General features: G+C 40.9%; 2 non-coding genes across 2 annotated transcripts; one reads left to right on the plus strand and one right to left on the minus strand.

Annotated features, from left to right (window-relative positions):
* Window positions 1-191, plus strand: LOC111760119 (U2 spliceosomal RNA). The gene has a single exon (XR_002793905.1). It is a non-coding gene; the product is annotated as a U2 spliceosomal RNA (small nuclear RNA).
* Window positions 192-7,296: 7,105 nt separating this feature from the next.
* Window positions 7,297-7,407, minus strand: LOC111760116 (U6 spliceosomal RNA). The gene has a single exon (XR_002793903.1). It is a non-coding gene; the product is annotated as a U6 spliceosomal RNA (small nuclear RNA).
* Window positions 7,408-10,720: the final 3,313 nt, after the last annotated feature.

Consider the following 10,720-nt stretch of genomic DNA (forward strand, 5'->3'; position numbering starts at 1 on the left):
ATCGCTTCTCGGCCTTTTGGCTAAGATCAAGTGTAGTATCTGTTCTTATCAGTTTAATATCTGATATGTCCTCCATTTGAGGACAGCATATTAAATTGATTTTTGGAACAGGGATGTGGAAAAGGAGCTTGCTCCATCCACTCCACGCATCAGCCTGGTATTGCAGTACTTCCAGGAATGGTGCACTTCCCTTCTTGGGATATCCTTTTGGTAAAAAAAAGATTTAACCAAGCTGTTTTTTTCTTTTTCTTACTCTGCTTCAGTTCAGTTCTATTTTTGTGACTACTTATCATAATTATACATAAATGGCATCTCATCTGACTCTCAAAAAGAAGTTACGATGATTAAGTTGGTTGGATGATGTGACCTAGGTTTTTTTGTCAATGAAAAAAAGGAAATGCTTGATCTTATTCCCAGCTCATAAAACTAAATACCATATTCTTTTTTTTTTTGACCCTTAATATTGATATATAGTACCTTCTTTGCCTTTGCTACAAAAATTTTGCAGTACTACTTTAACTATAGTCTAGAAGTTACTTTATAGTTTATTTTCTCCATGTATCACCATATTCTTAACACCTTGTAATAGAAATAGTATGAGTATTTTTGTATTTGTACTATTAATCACAATCCTCATCTACCACTGAGATCACTATATTATACAGCTCCTAGATTATCCCTAGTTTTCTTTCAATTCAAATTAAGCTCCTTAAGCTACTCTTTCCAATCACAATCACATCTATTAATCAACTGTGTTAGTTATACTCACTGTGTGTTACCATCAACTCTAACCATATCCACATATTTAAAATCAACCTTATTAAACATTCTACAATACACTCAGCATCAGCTCACTCTTCTCAACCTTCATTCTGTCTCCTACCAAGCTATATTCTATAGTTTAACCCCATGTGTTTAATCATATTTAGTTCATATCAGTGAAACCATGGAATATTTGTTCTTTAGTGTTTGGTTTATTTTACCTCACATAATGTCATCAAGGTCCGTCCATGTTGTCATATGCATCCTGAATTTATTTCTTCTTACAGCTGAATAATATTCCATCATATGTATATACAACATTTTGTTTATTCATTGGTTGAAGGACACTTGTGTTATTTACATCTTTTAGCGATTGTGAATAAGGCTGTTATGACCATCGGTGTCCAAATGTCTGTTCATGTCCTTGCCTTCACTTCTTCTGAATATATTCTTAGTAGCAGACTTGCTGGATCATTAGGCAATTTTATATTTCGCTTCCTGAGGAGCTGTCAAACTGTCTTCCACAGAGGCTGCACCATTTTACAATCCCATCAACAGTGAAGGAGTGTTACAATTTCTCCACATTCTCTCCAGCACTTGTTTTCTGTTTTTAAAAAGGGCAGTTATTAAGGTGGTAGATGTGGCTCAAATAGTTGAGCAACTGCTTCCCACATGGAAGGTCCTGGGTTGGGTTCCCCATGCCTTCTGAAAAAACAAACGAGGGTGGCGGACTTGGCCCAGTGGTTAGGGCATCCGTCTACCACATGGGGGGTCCATTGTTCAAACCCCGTGCCTCCTTGACCCGTGTGGAGCTGGCCCATGCACAGTGCTGATGCGCGCAAGGAGTGCCGTGCCACGCAGGGGTGTCCCGGCGTAGGGGAGCCCCATGTGCAAGGAGTGCACCCCATAAGGAGAGCCACCCAGCATGAAAGAAAGTGCAGCCTGCCCAGGAATGGCACCACACACACGGAGAGAGCTGACACAACAAGATGACGCAACAAGAAGAAACACAGATTCCCGTGCCGCTGACAAGACCAGAAGCAGACAAAGAAGATGCAGCAAATAGATACAGAACAGACAACCAGGGTGGGGGGGAAGGGGAGGAAAATAAATAAATAAATAAATCTTTAAAAAAACAACAACAAGAAAAACAAATGAAAAAAAAACTAATTTGGGGAAAAGTTGTGGCTCCCCATATACAAGGTACAGGGTTCAATCCCCAGCTCTTGGTACTTCAAAAAAGTGGAGGGGGGGGCATTATGTAAGGTGTGAAATTATTTCTCATTGTAGTTTTGATCTGCATTTCCCTAAGAGCTAGTGATGTTGAGCATCTTTTCATGTGTGTTTTGGTGATTTGTATTTCTTCTTTGGAAAAATATCTGTTCAAGCCTTTTGCACATTTTTTATTTGCATTGCTTGTCTTTTTTTTTTTTAAAGATTTATTTATTATTTATTTAATTTCCCCCCCTCCCCTGGTTGTCTGTTCTTGGTGTCTATTTGCTGCGTCTTGTTTCTTTGTCCGCTTCTGTTGTCGTCAGCGGCACGGGAAGTGTGGGCGGCGCCATTCCTGGGCAGGCTGCTCTTTCTTTTCACGCTGGGCGGCTCTCCTCACGGGCGCACTCCTTGCGCGTGGGGCTCCCTCACGCGGGGGACACCCTTGGGTGGCACGGCACTACTTGCGCGCATCAGCACTGCGCATGGCCAGCTCCACACGGGTCAAGGAGACCCGGGGTTTGAACCGCGGACCTCCCATATGGTAGACGGACGCCCTAACCACTGGGCCAAAGTCCGTTTCCCTGCTTGTCTTTTTTATCATTGAGTTGTATGGTCTCTTTATATAACATGGAGATCTAACCCTTATTGGATACGTGTTTTCTGAAAAATTTCTCACGTTGAGTAGACTGCTTTTTCACCTTTTTTAAAAGGAGGTACCAACGATTGAACCCAGGACCTCATACATGAGAAGCAGGTGGTCAATCACTGAGCCATACCTGCTTCCCTGTAGCATTGGCTTCACAGAATGAATTTGGTTGTGTTCTTTGCTCTTCAATTAAAAAAAAAAATTATGTATTTTTTAAAAAAGATATTTAGATTACATAAATGTTACATAAAAAATATAGGGGATTCCCATATGCGCTGCTCCTGTCTGATTTTTTTGGAAGAGTTCCAGCAAGACTGGTATTAGACCATGTTTGAATGATTGGTGAAATTCACCTGTAAAGCCAACTGTACCTAGACTTTTCATTTTGGGGGATTTTTTTGTTGACTGTTTCAATCTGTTTACTTGTGATTGGTTTATTGAGGTCTTCTATTTCTTCTAGAGTCAATGCAGTTTGTTTTTGTGTTTCTAGGAATTTGTTTATTTCATCTATGTTGCCTAGTTTGTTGGCATACTGTTGTTCATAGTATCCTCTTATGATCTCTTTCATTTCTGTGGGGTCAGTGGTGATGCCCCTGCTCTCATTTCTAAATTTATTTGCATCTTTTCCCTTTTTTCCTTTGTCAGTGTAGCTAAGGGTTTGTGGATTTTGTTGATCTTCTTGAAGATATTTATGCTCTAATCTTTTTTATTTCCTTCCTTCTGCTTGCATTGGGATTAGTTTGCTGTTCTTTTTTCTGGTTTCTCCCGGTGTACAGGTAGGTCTTTGATTTTAGCACTTTCTTTTTAAAAAATATAATCATTGAGGGCTATAAATTTCCCCCTCAGCACTGCCTTTGATGTATCCCATAGATTTTGATATGTTGTGTTCTTGTTTTCCTTTTTCTTGAGATAGTTACCGATTTTCTTGTAATTTCTTCTTTGAGCTACTGGTTATTTAAGATCATGTTGTTTAATCTCCATGTATTTGTGAATTTTCTCTTTTTCCATCGTTATTGGTTTCCAGCTTCATTCCATTATTATACAGGAAGTGCTTTGTGTAATCTCGATCCTTTTAAATTTATTGAGGCCTCACTTCTGACCCAACATATGGTCTATCCTAGAGAAGGATCCATGAGCCCTTTTGAAGAATGTATGTCCTGCTGTTAGGGATATAACTCTATAAATGTCTATTAAGTCTAACTCATTTATCATATGCTGTCTGTTTCCTTATTTATCCTCTGTCCAGATGTTCTAGCCAATGCTGAGTGCAGTGTACTGAAGTCTCCAACTATTGTTGTAGAGACGTCTACTTCTCCTTTCAGTTTTGGCAGGGTATGTACCTTGGGGCACCCAGGTTAAGTTCATGAATATTTATTATTATTATTTCTTCCTGGTGAATTGAATCTGACTCTGCTGGCCAAACTCACTGAAGAGAAACCACTTGCCACCTTCTACCACACCCTTCTTCTTCCCAGGGAGGACAACATCTGTTCCCTTCTCAGTTGGCTGCAGAACTAGATTTAATTCTCAGCATCACCCAGCCAAGGTGGACTGGGTCTTGTAAGGGAGGAAAGGGCTTCAAGTCCCCAGAGAGCTGTCAGGCCCCTGTGTCACACACCAGCAAGCACTGGGAGAGTATGCAAAGGACCCAGTGCTGAGGGTCCTTCATCAACAGGCCAGAACGTACGGGTGGCTAAGGGACAGTTTATTGAGAGCCCTCTCATAGATAGGGGAATTAAGTTCCTCATAAGGAACAGACGGTGCAAACTCACCGATAGGCTGGCTTCCAGAACCACGGAAAAGGGGTGCCCATGCTAAGCGGAGTCAAATCTCCCCAATTGCCATGGCAGAGAGCGTCAAAAGGGACCAAGAGACGCAGGAAGGTGTGCTTACTGGAGTGAAGCAAGGCCAGGAAACTTAGCACGAAGCACCCACATCCCTAGGAAGGTGGCCGGTCGGTCTCTTCTGCAGTCCAGGACACATGGCAGGGAGGTTTATACAGACCTGGGCTCGCTGACAGCAAGAGGGACGGTGAGAGCCTGGCGCCAGAGCGGCCGGGTGCGGCACTTACCATCAGGAAGCAGGTGGGTGCCGTTATCAAGATCTGCAGAAGAGCCCAGTGACAGCCGACCCCCAGAGAGTTATGGAGACAGGTAATAAAAGAAAACTTCCCTGGGGGCAAAACAGATGGGCAGACAAGAAAGGTCTGCTCAGTTTGTAGCCTCAGAAGAGATGAGGCATGGCTACGCAAGAGGATTAGGGTAGCTGTTCCAAGGAAGAGGCAGGACCCACCACCAAATAGAAGCCAGTTCTCTAACCCTGTGACTGGGAGGAGGGTCAGATCTTCTAGAAGAAGGACGCGGTGAGGCCCAGAAAATGTGCGTGGTGGCAATTCCCTTAGGCCTCCTCCAAAGGGGCCTAAGGACCCCAGCAGGGGTTAGGCACTGTCCTTCAATTCCTAGGATATGCTTTGGCCGTTATATGCTTCCAGGGTGTTTGTTTCAGGTATATTGTATCAGAAACAGGGGCCCGGGGCCCCTCTCTAATGTTCCCAATTTGTTAGCTCTTGATGGATGATCTAAAATGGCCACACAGGGAAGCAGATGTGGCCCAAACAGTTGGGCATTGGCCTACCACACGGGAGATCTGGGTTCGGTTTCCCATACCTCTTGAAAAAGACAAGCGAGACAGCGAGCTGAGGTGATGGGCTGGTGCCGGGTGGTGATGCAACAAGATGACACAATGAGATGATGCAACAAAGAGACACAACAAGGAAACACAATGAGAGACACAACAAGCAGGGAGCTGAGGTGGCTCAAATGATTTCGGCACCTCCCTCTCACATGAGAGATCCGGTTTTTGTTCCCGGTGTCTTCTAGAAAAGAAGACCAGCACACAGTGAACAGAGAGCTGACAGCAAGCGCAAAAAAAAAAAAAAAAAAAAAAAAAGTGGGGGGGGCGGGGGGTGATAAATAAATAAATAAATCTTTTTAAAAAAACCTAAAAAACCAAAGTGACCACCCAGCAGGAAAGTAGAAAATGTTAAATTTAAAATAAATCACTGCCATTCACAAGGTTCACCTGCAGGTGGCGGCATAATCGCGCCTTCTAGTTTTTCCTCGTGGTTTGTCTTCCTCATTTAGTATCTTTCCGCTGTGATTTTCATGTGCCTTGTCGCCATACCCAGTGAAGGCAGGCTGCAGCCACTGATTTGTAAAACGTTTGGGCTTGATTTTTTATTAATGCGGATGTGCAGTGTTCCTTTTTAAAAATTAAGAATAAAATTAACAAACCTTAAACTCTAATGGATTTGGGGAGCCTTTTGAATGGCTGTTATTTTCAGATAAGAATCTTCTTATCCCAGAAAAATGCAGCCAATTATTGTCAGAGCCAAGGTTCAGCTTCTAGCCCTGAGTCCTGAGTTAGAATTAGTCCGGCTCCGCCCCTGATGCGTTCTCAAAGGCTGGCATAACTATTTCTGCAGGAATCGAAAACAGCCTTATTGGAGGTACCCTTCAAACGCAGGCTAGCAGTAGTTATTACCCTGGGATGGGCGATGGGTTGTTCAACAAGCAGAAACGTTTCCCCTTGCTTACTGCGAATTTAGGAATCTGTTGCCACAAGGCGGCAGATTCAGATTAAATAAGGAATAACAATTTTAGGGAGCCTGAAAACATTGTGTTTAAGAAGTAGGGGGCGGCCACGAGGTGGCTATCAAATGCACAGCCTCTTAGCCTGGAGAAATTTCAGAGCAGACTCGGGGGTCTCTAAACAACCTGTTCCTCTTCCTATACTTTTATTGGGGGGGGACAAAAGAAATGGAGAGAGCTGTTACAAGATGGGAATGGGTGTCGGCGGCGGCATGATTCGTGTGTATTGGCTTCCTGCACAATTGCAGATAATATTTCTGGGAAAAATGAATGTAATTAACCACATCCCCTGGCAGACTGGATGGTGGAACATAGAGTGTGCTTTCAGGAAGTCTTCCTGAATCTGGAACATAGAGTGTGCTTTCACGAAGTCTTCCCGAATCATTTGACCTTAAATCATATTTAAGTTTTTATTCTCCTCGTGATACCATTCGGGCTTATCAAGACATCTGGTCTGGGGGAGGAGATGTGGCTCAAGTAGTTGAGCGCCTGCTTCCCACACGGCAGGTCCCAGGTTTGGTCCCCGCTGTCTCCTAAAAACGTAAGAACAAACAACAAGCAAACAAACAAAAAAACCAGCTCAGGGGAGCCAATGTGGCTCAGTGGTTGAGTGCCAGCTTCCCATATAGGAGGCCCTGGGCTCAAACCCCAGGCCAGGTATCTCAAAAAAAAAGATGCAGGGTCTGGGGTGCTGGTGAGACATTTTAAAAGAATCTTTAGATTACATAAATGTTACATAAAAAATATAAGGGATTCCCATATGCTCCACCCTCTCCCCCTCCCACACTTTCCCACACTAACAATAACCTTCATTACTGTGGTGCATTTGTTGCAATTGATGAACACATATTGAAGCATTGATGCTCACCATGGTCTATAATTTACATTATAGCTTATACTCTGCTCTGCAAAATTTTACAAGTTATGGCAAAATGCATAGTGGCCTGTATCCATCATAGCAATGTCATTCAGGACAATTCCAGTGTCCCAAAAATGTCCCTATGTTACACCTACTCTTCTCTCAAAAATACGGAACACTTCATGAATTTTTGTCATCCTTGTGCAGGGCCCATGGTAATCTTCTGTGTATCATTCCAACGTTGGTATTAATATATGTGCTGCCAAAGCGAGCACTGAAAGGGTGTTTGTTTATGTGGCTGATATCTATCCATGTTTATTTTATCAGGTATTCAAACAAATTTTAAAAGGCAAGCATACACAAACCCATATTCCATTAGTCTCAGCAATGACATCATCACACGCCCTTCAGCCTCTGGAAAACTCCACTGGCGACTTGTGAGAAAAGGAGAATATGAGAGGGTAAGCGTGTAGAGGGCACATCAAGTCTTAGTGTGATGAAAAAGTCTGATCTCATGGACACGTCTAACGGATGCTACAGCCCCCTGTGTTTCCCCAGGCTACTCCTTGAGAACCTTTGCCCTAGGAGTAGCAGTGAAGAAGGAAGCAAAAGTAAAACCAATCAGGGGAAACCAGGCAAATGAGAAATAGCTGGGTAGGTGGAGTGGGTGGCAGTCCTGGATAAAGGGGTCTGGGCAACAGTAATCGATTTTGAGTTGTTTCAGCTACGTGGTATAGGAACACGCCTGGTGGTTTAAAAGTCTTGGCAGGCCTGAACATTTACAAAGTTTAACTGTTGTATATTATTTCATTACAATTTTATAATGGAGAGGTATGATAGATACCATATTAACGAGCATTGCCAAAAATGAAACAAGCTGAGGTTATGGCCCACCCCCATTTCATACAATGAGAAATATAAGATATCACCAAGGCAGTAGTCTTTTAGAAAACGTTTAAATTGATTCTAGCCATAGACAAACCGTCACATCCCAATTGTGAGACATGCTATAAGAAACTTCCCTGAATGCTTTAAATATTCAGTGCCCAGCAAGGGGGATAAAGGGGATGTGGAATGTTAGAAGGTTCTAGATTAAAGGAAACTAAAGACACATTGGAACTAAATGTGATGAATGATCCTTAACTGAATCTTGCATTATAATAACCCCTCTACCTCCCTAAAAGGAAAAACCCATGAAAGTCATTTTCGGGACAAATGGAATAATTTTAATATTTTTTGTGCATTAGATAACACTATTGTATCAGTGTTAAATTTCTTATTAAAATGATACTGAGGTTATGTAGAAGAATATTTTTGTCCTCAGGCGCTATGCCCTGAAATATGTAGGGATAAAGTGGCATGGGGTCTGCAACTTACTTTTAAATCATTCGAAGCAAAGGAAAAAGTATAGCTATAGACATAGAAATAAGTATAGATACATCTAGGTATCTGTGGAGAAGGGAGAGAAAAGGAGGAGAGAGAGTGTGGCAAATTAAGAAATGACAAACAGAAGGTAAAAAGTACGTGACTATTCATTATATCATTCTTACAACTCTTCTGTCTGCTTCAAACATTTTTCAAAAAGAAAGTTGGGAAAAATTTTGCAAGTCCAATGTTAAAGGCAACATACTGGGGAAAATATTTGCAACTCATATTTCAGAAAAGGAAATAGGTTTCCTAAAATATAAAGTGCTTCTAAAAGCGACAAGAACAAAAAAGACAAGCAACTCTGTGGAAAATAATGAAGTATATGAGCAGATAGTTTGTGTGAAAGAAAATATGAATGTCCTTTAAAGATACGTAAAAAAGGCTCGATATCACTCACAATAAGAGAAATGCAAACTAAACTACACTGAGATCCCATTTTTCTTCTCTCAGATTGGTAAAAATCCAAAAGGCAGATAACTGTTGGTCACACTGCAGTGTCTGTTGAAGTCTATGGGGTAACTTCTCTTTAATTAGAGAAGTTGTGGGTTTATAGGAAAATCATGCATAAAATACAGAGTTCCCACATACCACCCTATAATCAACACCTTGCATTAGTGTGGTACATTTTTTACAATTCATAAGAGAACATTTAAAATAAATGCAGTATTAACCATAGTTAGTAGTTAATAGTATAGGTTTATCAATATATATCACTAAAAGGAGCAATATGGCAATATCTGTCAAAATTAGAAAAAGATCTTCCTTATGACCTCAACATATACTTGAATACATGTAAAATGATATGTGTAAAAGGCTATTGATTTCAACACTATGTGGAATGATCAAAGGTTAGAAATTACCCAAATGTCCATCAACAGGATCATAAATTGGTAATAGAATAGTATACTATATTTAACAGTATATTCTTATAATGCTAAAAAGAACAAGGAGTATCTATTAATACTGACACTAAAAGATCTCTAAAAGATATTGTTAGTGAAAAAGGAAAAGTATAGAATTTTGTGTATAATATGCCACAAATTCACAAAGAGAGAATTTAAAAATATATACTAATATTTGCCTGTATCTAATTTGGGAAGAATACCCAGGTTTATAGTAGAGGATATTGAACAAATGAGAAATAGTGTTGAAAGGGATTTTTTAAACTCTAAGATATTTTTAGCTTTTTATTTTTGAAACATGACTATATTACTTATTAAAATGATTAAATTTGAAACAACTTATAGAGTAGAATATACTTTATAAACTCCTTTATAAATGTACTTAACAAAACTTTTAAAATATCAAAATGTCTGAAGTTATAATGTAGAGAATTACTATTACTTTGAGTGAATATAATTCCAGACTAATGATGTAGATACCAGCCCCTCAACCATCTATTTCCCCATCGCAAATATGCACACATTCACCCACAGGTGGTAGAAGAAAGTTTCTACACACACATACAAATTTACATACAATCACAGGAAATATATCAACAGGTAAATGGATGGATGGATGGAAGGAAGAAAGAAAAAGATTTTAGAAGATAGATAGATAGATAGATAGATAGATAGATAGATAGATAGATATGACAGAGATGGTAGACCATTTGTGGGATTTGCTTTTCATGCTCATCAACATATAATGGGAAGTGGGTTTGGCTCAACTGATAGAGCGTCCGCCTACCATATGGGAGGTCCAGGGTTTAAACCCAGGGCCTCCTGACCCGTGTGGTGAGCTGGCCCACGCGCAGTGCTGATGTGAGCAAGGAGTGCTGTGCTGCGTGAAAGTGTCCCCTGCGTAGGGGAGCCCCACGTGCAAGGAGTACGCCCTGCAAGAAAAGCAGCCCCGCACGAAAAAAAAAGTGCAGCCTGCCCAGGAGTGGCACCACACACATGGATGGCTGATGCAGCAAGACAACGCAATAAAAAGAGACACAGATTCCCGGTGCTGCTGACGAGAATGAAAGTGGACACAGAAGAACACAGTGAATGGACACAGAGAGCAGACAATGAGGGGGAGGGGAAGGGGAAGAGAAATAAATAAAAAATAAGTCTTTAAAAATACAAGCAAACAAAATAACATATAACGGATCTCCATCCATGTCAGTACATAAAACTCTACCTCATTTTTTAAAATGGCTGCTTGGTATTCTAC

This window comes from Dasypus novemcinctus, chromosome 22 (genome assembly GCF_030445035.2).
Source record: "Dasypus novemcinctus isolate mDasNov1 chromosome 22, mDasNov1.1.hap2, whole genome shotgun sequence".
NCBI lineage: Eukaryota > Metazoa > Chordata > Mammalia > Cingulata > Dasypodidae > Dasypus > Dasypus novemcinctus.